This window comes from Zonotrichia albicollis, chromosome 2 (genome assembly GCF_047830755.1).
Source record: "Zonotrichia albicollis isolate bZonAlb1 chromosome 2, bZonAlb1.hap1, whole genome shotgun sequence".
NCBI classification, from domain to species: Eukaryota; Metazoa; Chordata; class Aves; order Passeriformes; family Passerellidae; genus Zonotrichia; species Zonotrichia albicollis.
Window position 1 is genome coordinate 59,499,078 of NC_133820.1, and position 14,734 is coordinate 59,513,811.

Sequence of the window (14,734 nt, forward strand, 5' to 3'; positions counted from 1 at the left end):
CCTGCAACTTTAAAGCTTTGACTTTAAGCGGCAGAAGCATAAGGTAATTTTCATTTCCCACTGGGTCTGGAGTGAATTGAGTTCCATAAGCATTGTTTACTTTTACATTAAAAGAATGCAAAAACATAAGGGAAAGGAGCTAGCTATTCCCTCTGTGAAGCCTCAAAACATGAAGTTGTGGAGACAGATTTATTGCTTTCCCCTTCCCTCCTGAGCCATGGAGATAGCTTATATATTTACAGCTCAACTAAATGAAAGTGAGAATTTACCCGTTTGTTAAATAAGCCATGGACTTACAAGCTAGCACAGGTAGCTCTAGACAAGTGTATGACAATTTGTGTCATAAAAGTCTAGTACAGGTGTTAGCATTATTTGAGAACGTCATTCAAAGGTTAACAGAAGCCACAAACTTTCCTGTGAAGCTGTAAAACAGTAAACCTACTGTAAAGCCAAATCTATTTCTGATTTCTGTATGAAGCTAAGATGATACTGCAACAAGCTGATCTGATCAGACAGCGGCTACAAAGGACTCCTGCAATGAATGGGAGAGGCCCCTGAAATTACATCCTTCTTAACTAAAGTTGAAGGGAAAATTTTCAGTCTTATACAACCTTAGCATATTGAAATACGTAGATATTTATACAGTGTGAAAACTTGTCCTGTGTAACAGAACACCCTTTTAAACTAACTCACCCTTTTAGATCCCACTCACCCCAGACCTTCCCAAGGTTCCCTTCTGTTATTGCCAGTGCAAACAGGCTCGGGATTCTCCAGGCGTCAGCCACTGGAGGGCAACGTTACCCACTGCTCGTACACCACGGTCATGCACACAACCTTTCCGGGACGATAAAGCCGATGTAATTAACAGACCGATGTGCTTTCAATAGCACCGCCTCTTGCCCAAGGCAAGTGTTGCACACTGTGAAATCATACTTTGGTGACATTAAGCTGACTTGCAAGTTCGAGGCTAAATAATTGATTTTCTTTCATTCCAGTTGATATCAATTCAGACAGTAAAAATATGCCAGCTTGATCATTTTTACTTTGTGAAAAGAGACAAATTCAGAAAGTGAAATAGGAAGACTGCAGACTATGCAAGGCTATGCCATTATGATACTATATTAAGTTACTCAGCCTGAAGAACCTTGCCATGACACAGAAGGCCACTCCGCCTTGCTGAATGGATATTTTCCCCTTCAGAAAAACAGAACTAAATGCACTACTGGATATTTGTTGTCCTTTCCCATTGATTTCATGTTGTGTAACTGCAAAGGAGATCAAACAACAATACTCTTAAGAGCATTAAGTGCAAGGAAGCAGCTTTCATTGGTTTTCCTAATCAAGTGCCAGAACAGAAGTGCAATTATTCCAGAACAAACATGCTGTAAAAATTGTTGGTTTTTTCCAGAGACCTTATTTATTTGGTGGGGTTTTTTTCATAACATTCTCTGAAGATTGAAATCTTTCTGCTGACTAGTTCTCCTTGCTGCAAAGTATTATGAAGCTTTCCCACAACTTTAAGGATTAACTGAGTCAATACAGCTGATGAAGTTCAGAGGTATTTAGGTTTAATTAACATACTATCCTTTTGGCTGCTCTCTTCAAGACAGGTGCCTCAGGGACAACTTGTCTCATTCTTTAGATTGCACTGAAATATTTTCAAAGCAGACTTACAAGTGTGTAGAAACAGCTGTAATAAGGTTTTGGGTTTTGAAAGTGGCTCAAGGCAGCTGCTTCAACTCTTAGTGGAATAATGCTCATTTTGGAAGGGTATCCAATAATCCTGCCCATCAGGAAAGCCTTCCACCTCCCTCCCCTGTTACTAAGGAGATCACATCCAAAAGCTTGCAGAGAGTGGCTTTACTACTGGCTGTAGATCTCTCCTTTCCCCATATTTCCAAAAAAGTTAAGGACCCCTTAGCTTCTGAGGGCCTCCTGGCAGGTAACAATCCCAGGGGTTATAGTAGAAGCATCCTCCTCAAGGACACCTGACCACATGCAGATCATCACTTCAGCCATGCAAAAGTAACTGCACTTCTGTTTTTTTGTTTCAGAAAGGCTGTGGGTAAGCATGGAAGGCTTAACCACCTCCAACACTCGTGCACTTGAAACTGAAGGCTCAGCTCTTACTCACAGTAGTGTTTACTTCCCTGTATCCGGAGGAATAAGATTCATTGGCTTCCCTTAAGGGCATGCCCACAAGACTTGGACCTTTCCTGTTATTCACCCTAGGACTTGCAACACTGCTATGCAATTTATTTTGTATCCAACTTCTCATGCTTCAACTAGCAGTATTAATACCAGACCACTACCTCATAGCCTCTTCATTTAGAAGAGCTAGATCAGATTTAGTTTACATGTTCAGCTACATCAAATGTTGAATGCCCTAATCACATTGATCTTAAGTCTGCATCACAGAACTGTTTCGGTTGGAAAAGACATTTAAGATCCTCAAGTCCAACCATGAACCCAGCACTGCCCAGTCTGCTGCTAAACCATGTTCCAAAGACACAACTACCTGTTTCTTAAGCATCTTCAAGATGACAACTCAATTACTTAGACGCTTGTTGAATTTAAACATTGTCTAATACACCTTGCTTCAATTCTGAGATACTTTCTGCAAGTGTTTAATACTGCTTCCCACTGTACTTTACAAGTTCAATGAGTCAGACTTGAGTTATAAACTCCCTTATAAAAAGCCCATTCATTTCTTCAAGGCTCTTACTTCACACTATTTAACAAGGTTTGTTCTAAAAATAGATGGGATTAAAGCTTGACAAAAATAAAGAGATTTTATGGCTTTCTCTCATCATTAAGAGAAACCAGACTTGATGCCCTGACAAATTCATATGGCATTTATTATCACTTGAAAAGCAATGAATTATGGTTTAATACTCTTACATCACTGTGCCTGCAAAGATGACATTTTTCTGCATCTATCTGCCTCCTTAATGTCTGCTCACCAACAGTCATAGCTTCTGCATGATTGAGTAAATAAAAGTGTTGTGAGTTCTGTAGTGTTTTGAAAGATGAGTCACTTGGGATGCTTGTCAACTGTCAGAAGTCACAAGAGAACTCATGCCAAAATTTCATCACTTTTCACTTAAGTAGATCAGCCAGCTAGTTACTACCTCTAGCTCGGTCAAGTGCTTGATTGCTCTAACATGTGTTCCATTTTTAAGAACAAATTATTTTAGATCAGTTAAGCCCCTCACCAAAACATCAGAACCACAAGCTATGAGAAACAGCTGGTTTGTAACGTAGAGATTCACCAAAGGCCTCATGCTATTTAGTATTAAAGCAATGTTAAGAGTGTTTACAGCCAAGAATCATACTTCTGATTCTGCACACTGTTTGCAGGATTAGGATCTAGTACAAGAAAGAGCTAAAGTACACTGAGGTAAAGAAGCTACCCCTATTTGACAGCAGAGTTGGACTACAATTTCCAGGGGTCCTCTCACCTCAAGCACTCTGTGATTCTAAGCTCAGACACTCACCTCACAAGTTAAAGTTTAAGTAGCCATACAAAGTTCCCTGTATGCTCCCAACTGTACTAAGTGACAGTGTTGAATTGAGACATATGAAAGACAGCTTTCCTCACAGTGAAAGAGGGCCTCACCAAAAGACTCCAAACTTTCTCATTTACAAAAACATGGCTTTTTTGTTATTGGTTAAGCCTCAAAGAAAGTTATCAGAGCGAACTCCTGAACAGCCAAAAGCTGTATTTAGAGTGCTGGCAGACAAGATTAGACTTTTCCTTGTACTGAAAAGCAAATTTGGCTCTCAACAAGCTACCCAGATTCAGTAACATGCTCACTTTCTTGGGATAACAATTTTTACAGCATCACCATCACAAACTGAGTACCAAAAATGACACCAAATGAGGAGTTCTGCACTTGAGAATTGTCAACAAGTTAATACACAAACAATGACTTTGAAGTGTGACTAAATGAGTTTGTTTTACCTGAAATAGCTTATTTCTTGCACTATTCCCCTAGCTGCTTTCACCATTCAACAGAAATGCAGCTGAAAGTTAGTCTAGACACACATAAGGTAGGAGTTCAAAGAGGCAGAGCACAGCATGCTGGCAACAGGAGATCCAGGGCACGAACTTCAGCTACCAGGTCCTCAGAGAGAGCTTTGTTCCACAGGACTGGGCTATCTTGACCTTGAATTATAACCAGTTCATGTGGAAAAAAAAAAATCCCTGATGAACAGTGCTATGGTTTTAGTTTTTAAGAATTTAGAAAATTGCCACAGTGTCCAACAGCATAACACTAAGTTAAACATTCTGACATACTCATGTCCAAACAAAGGAAGATCTGGCAAATTTCACAGTGGAACTTCTATTTTCTAGTTTTTCTATTATCAAAAGTAATTTTAAATATACTTCCTTCACTGAAGATCCATGTCCTGCAAATTAAGAGGTCTTTAGATCATCTGCATGCAAGTACCACAGTTCATAATAGCAGCAGCAAGAGTTGCAAAACACCTCTCAGCTCTCTCAAGAACCATGCAAGAACTGCTCTAAGTTTCTGGACATGATGTGGTTCTTTCATTTGCTAAAGAAGAAGCAAATATGATACAGGATTCCTGCCCAAATGATACCCTAAATCTTAGTAAAGCAAGTTGTATCAAGAAATGAAGACATTATTTTCTATAGAAAGTTTTATTTAGTAGATGGGGCTTTAGAAGTGTTTTACTGCAAACTGTTTCGGTTCTGTAAACAGCACCATGGATATTACTAATATTTATCTTTAAGAACTTAAAGCTTTCAGCAGGTACAGTTAGCATGTGTGGTACCAAATTAACTTAGATGGAAGTATGAAAATATGAACAAATGCTGTCAATTTTAATAGGCAGTTATAAAACTTTATTCCTCTTTCCCAAGCGAGTGCCTTGCAGTTTGAGGCCAACCAGAACTTCCCTTTACTAAAAACAATCTTTTACAGATGACAGTAACAAATGGAGGATTTCCATGGGAATACAAAAGCGGAGTAGCAAAAAGGAGCAAAGTACTGTACATTTTCACCCAGAAATTCACTGGCACTGATCTTCTGAGCCAGTAGTATCTAATCAGCTTATAGGGCTAAGAGTGCTTCCATCTAGGAGGCCATGACAAATTCTAGTGACAGAAAATGGTTGTTAGCTTCAACATACACAGTACATGGGAACACATGCACAGCAATGTTCAGACTATGATCAGGGAACACCTCCCAGGCTGGAGCATAAGCTCTCTGTCCATCTCCATCATTCCAGCCATTAGGAGCCCTACAACAGGTCTTGTACACTAATGGGCTCGGTGCTTGCTATCATGCAACACCAGAAGTGGACAATAAATCAGTGCAGTTCCTTACTGAAATGTTACTGCAGATATCCAAGGGAGTACTCAGTCAGTTCAAGCCCCTCCACTTGCCAGCTTGTGCAGCAAGGCACAAACAGCATTATGTGCACTTCCAGGGAAGGTACTGTTTTTCTTGTTACTGACTAAAGACAACAGGAAAAAGAAAAGCTGGAAGTGAACTCCGGTCTGATTTTTAATTGGTAGGTACATCCTCCAAGTGCCTTTATTGCTGGTTTGGATTTTCAGGGGTTCTTATGATTTGGGGGTGTTTTTGCTGTTTTGGTTTGTTTGGGTTTTGTTTTTTTTTTAATAGTTGCATGCAGAAAACCTAAAAGCATAGTAAGTAAGCAAAAAACCAGATTAGAGTTCTTCAAACAAGATTTTATTCTTTAAAGTTAGCCTGAATTTGTATCTGCCAACAGCTAAACTGTTAGTGAAAAAACCTTGTGTTCAGCTCAAGCAACTTGACTACTGTGAGTCAAACTTAAGACAGTGGGAGTTAAAGCTCTTGGATAACTCCCCTGTTCAAATCAGAACACAAAAAGACATCCATGTCTTTACAGCAGATGTTTTAGAGATGCACAGCAAGAAAGAACAGCTATTTTATGCACAGCAGTGAATCAGTTTTGAAGATAAGAATTTTTTTCTATGTGAGATACAAACCAATAAACAAATGGATGGAGACAGTAGCTCCAAAAGGATATTAAAAGCAAATGAAGCTTCAGAAGCACCACAGAAGACCAAAGGAACATTATTTTCCAGATTCCAAGATGCAAGGAGGAAGTTGTCATCAATCAAGCTAACAGATATTGCACAGGAAAGTAAACAGACACAGGCCTGCAACTTCCCTCCTCCTCTTTACAGCTATGCAATGTGTTGTTTATCAAAATTAACAAGACTAAGAAGGCTATTGTTGGACAGGAAAGTTAGCCACTGGGACAATGCTCATGGACTTCTGGCATCCCACAGTGAACTTCAGGGATGCAAAGAATGCTATGCCATGGGAGCTCAGTTAAGCCAGGAGATAAGCTTGGATGTACACTGGTCAATCCAAGGCACAGTCTGCCTGTGGGATGGAGCTGCAGAAGAACTGCTGTGTTATAATAAATGCACAGATACTCTCAGTATAGGTGGATCAGTAGCTCATACATGATTGTGTTAACAGACACACAGCATTAGTAGCTCTCACTTCAGTTAACTGCACACATTTATGGAAGACTTCTTGTAGCTTCAGCTGATGCAGAAGCAACCACTGAGGTTAAAGAAACTAGTAGAACCAGCACTCCATTTGCTTGGCCCTGCTAATGTTAAGCATGAACAGAATAGTATGTTCCTTGTGAAGTTTAGTCATTTTTCTTGTGTTTATCCCAGATTTAAGCTAAATTTGACAACACTAAAAAAAGATCTTTTTGAATAATTTTAAATTACTAACTAGGAAGTTGTTAGTTCTAAGAAATTCAAGGCAGAAAACACTGCTGCTTTTGAAGAACAGGCTCCAATTGTAAATGGAATTGCATGCCACAGAGACAGCTGGAGCCTGGATTTTTTTTTGCATATGCTCAAATTCACTTGAATGAAGTAGCTAAACGTTATCACAAACAAACAAAACTAATTCCTAGCAGAACATTAGAGACTTCAGAGAACTAAACAGCAGCAACCAGAATTATGCTACCTCAGGAGTTCAGCAGAAACTGTATACAAAGAGGATCCAGATGCACTCACACACAAATACTGCATATTTCTAGAGACAGAACAGAACTCTTACTGAGGGAAGGGATAAGCAGCAGATCCACACAATAAAGTTCACCTATCTCTGTATGAATAACAGACATTATTCAAAGCAAAAAAATCAACTGCCAAATACTCAGGTATGGGAAAGAAAAGGTGCCTAGGGCTACTTATAGTCGAAGTTAAAGTCTCCTTGGTGCATTTCTTTTTGCTTCTTGAAGTGACAAAATAAAGGCATAATGTTTCTGTTCTCTCTAACCATCCTCATATGCAACCTTGGTGAGACCACAAGAAGAACGTTGGCCTAAAATAGCCCTTCTCCGTCTCGCAAGTAATTTTGTACCTTCTCACTTAATGTCAAAACCAAGTAGTTTCTGCTGATAATGCTGAACTAATAACACTGCACATGATCTAGTCTTATTCTGCCTCAAGCTTCATAGCCACAAGTGTCAGCTAAACTCCAAGGATGAAGATGCATCACTAGTCAGTAGAGAAGTTAATTCCTTTTTTTCCCACCCCAACTTCCTACCTAACATTACAAAATTATTAGGGGGACTGGTAATTGACACCAGTTCAACCAAGTGGCTTGTTGTTAGTTGAAGAGTTCCCATATTGCATTAAACAAAAATGGTCTTTCTAGAAGCTTCACTCTTACCCAAACTCACTTGTGTATTTACGAGCAGTTTGTCACCAGAACTTAGACTTCAAGAAGGGGTTTTTGGTATATACAACATGTGTTTGATTTATAAGAAGCAACAGCATATCTGATGCCTGAAAAAATAAATTTCAGGCAGCATATAAATTAGACCTAATAGCCTGACAAGAAGTTGAATACTCAGCTACAGCAGAGTTTAAACTGTTCAACACCAGAATTTTAAATAGGCAAACACTGCAGTTCCAGTAAGCTCAAGGAGCTTCCCAAGCTGTCACTAAAATCCCTCAAGTTCAAATCCAAACACTTCCTGTGAAATAGGTTTTTTCAAAGCTGTTCAGACCATTTGCACTTCTCAGACTCAGATTCAACTCTGAAAATTTGAATCTGGTTTCCAACAACTTCACAGATTTCCAGGTTTCCAACAACTTCACAGATACTATAAAGGCATGAAGGCATCCAAAAAAAAAGTCATCAATTTTTTCCAACCAACAGCACATGAACAAGTCCCATAAGAAACACCAGTTAATGCAACTTTGAAGGAGATAACAGAGGCATTGGTTCAGTGAGAACTCAATATATCAGGCACTGCTGTTCTCTCTTTGGGGTTACCTGGTTTTGACACTGTGGGGAACAAGGTTTCTGCTGTTGGTAATGCCACGTGTCACCACTTCACTGCTCTTTTCAGAATTTACTATTATTTTTAACTCCTGCATAGCATGGCCTACCATACCAACTGTCAATTGAGTTCAAAGCACGTGCATGTATTAGAAAACAATGAACAAGTCTTCAGTACTTGAGACAGTGTGGAGGGCATTTGATTTAGATTTACATTTAACTTAAGAATTTTGACATACAAGGCAACAGTGCAAATGCAAGTTCATCGGGCAAACACATGAAAACAAATTGTGTTCATTCTGTGTGAACTTCCAGCCTCTGAGATAAAAACTTTTAAATTGTGTTTCTTTTGAATTTTCTGCTACAAAAAGAAACTTTCAATACAAAGGAAAAAACTTTAAACACAAACCATTGCATTTGACAACGCACAACACTAATTCTACTCCCACCTTACTTGCAGGGACTGCAATAATAATGAGATTGGATCAGAGATGTGGCTGTTGAAACAGTTTCTAGAAAGTGAACATGAGGTGGCAAAGCTAAACTACATTGCATTCTTATACTTCAAAGAAGAATAAGAATCCCTCCTGTGAATAATCCCTCCTGCTCAAGGAGGATCCTGTAGTTCTAGCACTTTTGTCAGCTACACCTTGGATAACCATGACTAGTAATCCCATTTGTGGGCCACGTACACAACTATCAAGTACAGTGTATCTGTTGTGCGATTAGTGGAATATTTAAAAAACAGACATCAGAAATCTGCTTAGCACAACTGACAGCCAAAGCTAATCCTGAGAAGAAAGCAGCTACAGCCTTCTTGCCTCACACCTTTGAGGCTTGTTTCCCTGTATTAATATTGGCTGAAGCTAAAAATATCTTCGGCGCATCATAATTCTGTTAGCATTCTGACACCCAAGTGCTTTTTCCTTTCTGTTCTACAACACTGCATCTGTTCTATAACAATTTATTAACAGCTTTAAGCATATCAGCTGCAAGCACAGCTGATCTTGATTTCTAAGAGAACAATTTAAACAAGAAAAATAAATGGGTTTCCATTACATGCTCATGATTTAAAGCTGTTTTCTCCTACTAAAAGCCCAGAGGCCTATAACGCTGGCTTCTAGCCAACAGTAGATTAGAAAGATTTGCTGCATACATAGTAACCTTTTGCTCCAAAGCACTCCCAAAGCTGTTGTTCTTAATTCTGCCCACCCCCAGTTCAGGTTAATGCACAACAAAAGCAGCTGCCCATTGTATCCAGTTACCTAGAGAAGCATCTTTTCCAGCAGCGCCAGGGAGACATGGTGTTCATTCCTTCTTGCACTGGCTATATGGAGATGAAAACAGCAGTAGTCCTTCAAAGATCTCCACAGCATTAGCAGGTCTCAAAGCTGATTAAAGTGATCCCCACAGTAATCTGTGAAATTCATGTTTGCACTTTCCAACTGCTCCGCACTGGATTCATAGAAGGCAAGTGTGCACTAGGTGCCTGTGGATACCCATGCACAAAGAGACAGCTGTGCCTTTCACTGAAACGTTGTAATAATTTTAACCAGAAAATAAAAAAAAAAGGAAAATTCAACATCATCCTCAATTTCAGCACTTGAAACAATGACCTGTCCAGTTCCTGGACTCTGACCTCTCCTTCCCACCTCTACCACATTTCAAAGCACAATTTCTCAAGTGAAATCCTAGTAGAAAGATGTTCTGTTCCTACCAGAGATGCTATCTGTGATGTTACAGGTCATGACACCCATTCACCTCTGCAGGTATAAAGGGTTATTTTTAACTTACTTTGCTTCAGAACAAGGTTAATAGCAAAGTATCTTGGCTGTCAAATGAAAAAGTTAGAAATTAGTTCAGCTATCAATATAGGCAATAAAAATCCCTCTCCCTTGAGAAAAGAGAAGTTTTCACTTTATTTTCACCCACAGTAAATTCATCATTATGTGCCTTTCTTTAAAGTCACATCTAATTATGTTGGATACATCTTAGATAACCATGACCATTAGTCCTTTATGTGGGTCATGTATATAACTATCAAGCACTAAAACCAGCTTTCCAGGGTCCTTCCTCTCTGGCAGTCCATCTCCCTTGTTTCCATCACTCCATCCAAACTACTTGCTTGCTTTCTGGATAGAAAATATAAAAGAAAACATCAGCAGCTTGTTTAAAGCCTCAGAAGACAGTCATAGGAGGAAGCAAGGACTTGGCTTCTTGAACTGTACCCGCAGTGACAATCCCAACAAAGCACTGGATCTGTAGAAGATTTCCCTGGGGTCACGAGGCCCACTGGAGCGATACATATCTATTCTTATCAAGGCAGTACAGTTATGGAAGGACAGCTGTGTGCTCTGAGAAGGCCAGCCCACATTAGCAAGGGGAGGTGTGAAGAACACCACAGGCTGCTAATTGCCAACAGCAGCACCTTGGCCAGTTCAGCCTTTCTAAAGCTACCAGCACACAAACGTTGGCGACACCATCAGCTGTGGGGTTCAGTTCTGCTTGTGCTTGTGCAGAGCCAGGCTCCAGATATGAGGGATGTATTGAGCCCATCTCTTTCCACCAACAGGAAGCTGCATGCACCACCTGACAACTGGCACAACAAAGGCTGGCAAGAGATAATCAAATATTTATGAGCAACATAATGACAGGAAACCATGGAAGACACTGCTAGCTACAAGTAAGTGCTTTTCCCTCAGGAGAGGAAGGTAACTCTAAAATTTTAGGTGCTCTTATCCAGCTTTCATTAGGGAAACATGTTGCATAATGCATGAGGAAAACATCAGAGAACAATGTTTGAGAATATTATCTATTCCCTACACAGATGCATCCATGAGCAGATAATGTTGTATCTATCTGTTTGTCCTCTGTATATAGTTGTGCTTTAATTTCCTTACTAAAAATAGAGTAGAAGCTCACCAGCTGACTACACCAGCCTAGCTTGCCTAAGATATAACCATATCCTTATATATATAGATATCTTATATAAGATTAAGGACCTAAGATAAGGTCCCATTGTAGGGAACTGCTATCTTGAACCCAAACTTCTTATATCACCTTTTCCAGGCTGATGAGGTCTGACAGACTGCAGAGGAACCTCCAACACATCTAGAGAGGAGTACAGCAATAGCACTAGAAGGGGCAGGCCCAAAACCAGCCAGGTAGGGTGGGTGTTGACTGCTTCCTGTACTGGGCTCCCACTTGCACCCTACAGCCTCATCCCAGCCATCATAGCCACACTGAATCTACCTTATTTCAAAGTTTTCTAGATCTCCTTATATCCTTCAATGGCTTGTGTGCTCTGTGAACTTCTCTCAGAGCAAGTAGAACATCCATAAGCCATATACAGGATACTCAAGAGCCATCAGAAACCAGTTTAAGCCAGTACTGTTGGCATATTTACCATCAAGTGTGCTGTCTTGCATCAGTACTGCTTTTTATTATTGGAAATCCCTTCCATGCATAATGCTGAGTATCACTGACTCAGTGCTGGCAGCTCCAAGCATTGACAAAAATGAGTCAGACATCAAACATTACAAAAGCTTTTTTTAGACATCATAATGTTCAGAGTTTTGGAGTTTGAGGCTTGGTTTTGGTCCTTCAAAAAAAAAAAAGTACTTCCCTGACCCTTTACAGTAAACACATCACATGTTCAGGATTGCCTGCAATTACAGCTTGATTGTTCTGCAATGCAGGCTCCTCTCCCCACACACTGCTTGAAAGTGAGCTAGAAGCTTGACATAATGCTGATAAGAAGTATCATCAAAGCTGGAAGTACTTGTGTTTTGCTTTAATGCTGAAGACAATGTTCATCTCTGATGTAATAGATGTGTTTGCATCTTGTTGGGTCCAACACTTATTCTAGTAAAACAGACTTGAATCTAAGTTTCTTTTTTGTGTGCACTTCCCTAACAGGTTTTTGCTTGTTTAGTATACCTAGCGTGCATATGAAAGGACTAGATTAAAAACAGAAGCTTACAAACATAACGGAAAGTTGGATAATTCCTTAATGCATTCCTCCCTCAGGAAAACTGTTCACACTTCAGCAAACTTATCAACAATCACAGTGAATGACTAAATACCAGATCAATTTATTACATATCCACTTGTATCTGCTTCTAAAGTCACCTTGTACTTGTCATGCTGTTTATCCTGACAATCAGAACTACATGCTAGGGAATAAGCCAGGAATGCCCAGCTAAAATGATTCACTAAAGAATGATTCACCAGCAAACAGCAAATATTTCAGATAGCTACCAACATAAGCACATGAAAATGAAATCTCTCTAATTCACAAGTGTGAATTCACCCAGTCTCAACACATCCATCCCCACCGCAGGTTTCCTGTTTTGTAGCCAAGGCACCAGGCACAGCAGGCTAAGATAAGAGTCAGACCTGTGCAGCACTTGGGCAGCACAGGTGAACTTCTTCATGCAACAGGAACTGGACTCTTCCCACTTGTTGCCAGTATCCCTATCTTCAAGACTCAAGTGCATCACAGACAGGTACCAAGACCTACTGAGCTATTCTTCATCCCACAGATACCATTATGCATTTTATTACTGAATGAGCCTTCAGATTTCCCCACAAGCACTGAACATTCTGGGTGAAGAAAGCTAGCCTGAAAAATTTATCTAAATTTTAACCTTTTCCTAGCCTTTGTACCTCACAAATCCAACCATGTCCTTCGTTTAGTAATCAGTCCATCCCTTGTGGAACACAGTAATTTTTGAAAATCCCTCTTTTATCATTAGGTTATAGACCAGAACAAATTTTTGAAGGGTCATCCCTAATCAGGCAGAACACAAGCTTCTTTCCCATTCTCTGTCTCCCACATTTTGATCACAAAGGTAGCCTACACCCCTGCAAGAGCCTGCATCAGCTCCTTTTTGGCCCACACCTGCTGCAGCAGGCATCACTGCCCCCAGTAGTACTGCTGCCCCTACTTCTGCATTCAGACTTCAGCTCAGCCAGCTGTACTGACAGCTGACTGCATCCAAACATGAAGCACAGTAGGCTTACTGCCATCCTCTGCTGTCACTGCAGTTACTCTGTGTTGCAAATGTAACCTCACAGAAGAGCACAGAACTGGAAATGACCAGTGATCAAATCTTTGAACAGTACTAAACAATGATTTCCAAAGCTTTGAAGTTGTCCTTATTATAAAATAATTAGAAATCAATATAGAATTTCTATCAGTCTTCCATAAATTCCAGATTTTCAAATCTAGATCTACTTTCCTCCTAAAGTTCCAAACCTCTAAAGGAGAAAAATTTGTTAAAGAAATGCAAAGCAGAACTTCAGTCCAACTGCAAATACATATATAGCCAGTTAACACTTTTTTTGGCTTTGCTTGTTTGGGGGTCTTTTTGTATGTTTTTATTTTTTGTTTGTTTGGAGTTTTTTGGGTTTTTGTTTTGTTTTCTAAAAAAAACCTTGAAAGCAATTTTATCTTACTTGCTCAATTTAAGTTTTTTGTGAAGGCTACTACAAAACATTCTCTCCATGCTGAAATATCTCCAAGGGCATGGAATATTAGGAAGGTACCTAAACATGCCAGCCCAGCAGTGAAATAGTGGCCTGAAATAGTGTTGGTCACAACACTTACGAGCAAAACTGAGGCTGTTTGTTGGAGACCCTGGAATAGAAGCTCATCTAGACAATATCTCACCCTAGCAGTTAGTCCTGTCCCTTCCCCAGTATACACACTGCTCAGGAATGAAGTGGATAAATGATTTTGAGTGGTTTGATGTGAAAGTTCTTCAGTTCAAAGATGAAGTTTAGGCCTTAATCTCTCAAGTTCTGACAGGTCACTACATACCTAGCAAAAGCACAGATCAGAGCTGAAGAGAATTTTTTAAGTTAATTTTATGCAAGTCTCTTTCAGAGCATATTGTCCAATCACCAAAAATTCCCTTTATCAGTCTACTTTCAATATAATACAATTTTGCTACAATTAAGTTGAAGTTTCTTTCTTAGCAACTAATCAAGCTAGCAAAGTTAAAGACTGGAAGCTGAACATATTCTAGAGATGATGGCTTCAGAGACATCTGAGCATCAAGATGTCAACTTTATAAAAAAGTTCTCTACTCCTTCTTTATGGCTTGATCTTTTTTGGTGAAATGCAAATACTTTTGGAGGCCAGAAATATATTTTTGACACAGTTCAACATCACATTAGCTATTGGGAGTCCTAGCAAAACCAGCTTTTCCTTCTGCAGGGAGTGAGTGATCTGTGCTCCTTGAAAAAGACTACTCTGTAGAGAAGTTTAAACAGCTTAACAGTATTAAAGTTTAGACTTCAAGCCTCTCCTCTGCCTACAGCCTCAAATTCATGATCACAATATGCTGTGCCCCTGTGTCGCGGTTTGACCAGGAAGGAGTGGGAAT

General features: G+C 39.7%; 1 protein-coding gene across 3 annotated transcripts in view; it reads right to left on the reverse strand.

Moving 5' to 3' along the window:
- The window catches only part of ATP8A2 (ATPase phospholipid transporting 8A2), a 313,460-nt gene that overhangs the window by 276,298 nt on the left and 22,428 nt on the right, over positions 1–14,734 (reverse strand). The gene's annotated exons all lie outside the window — the stretch shown is intronic.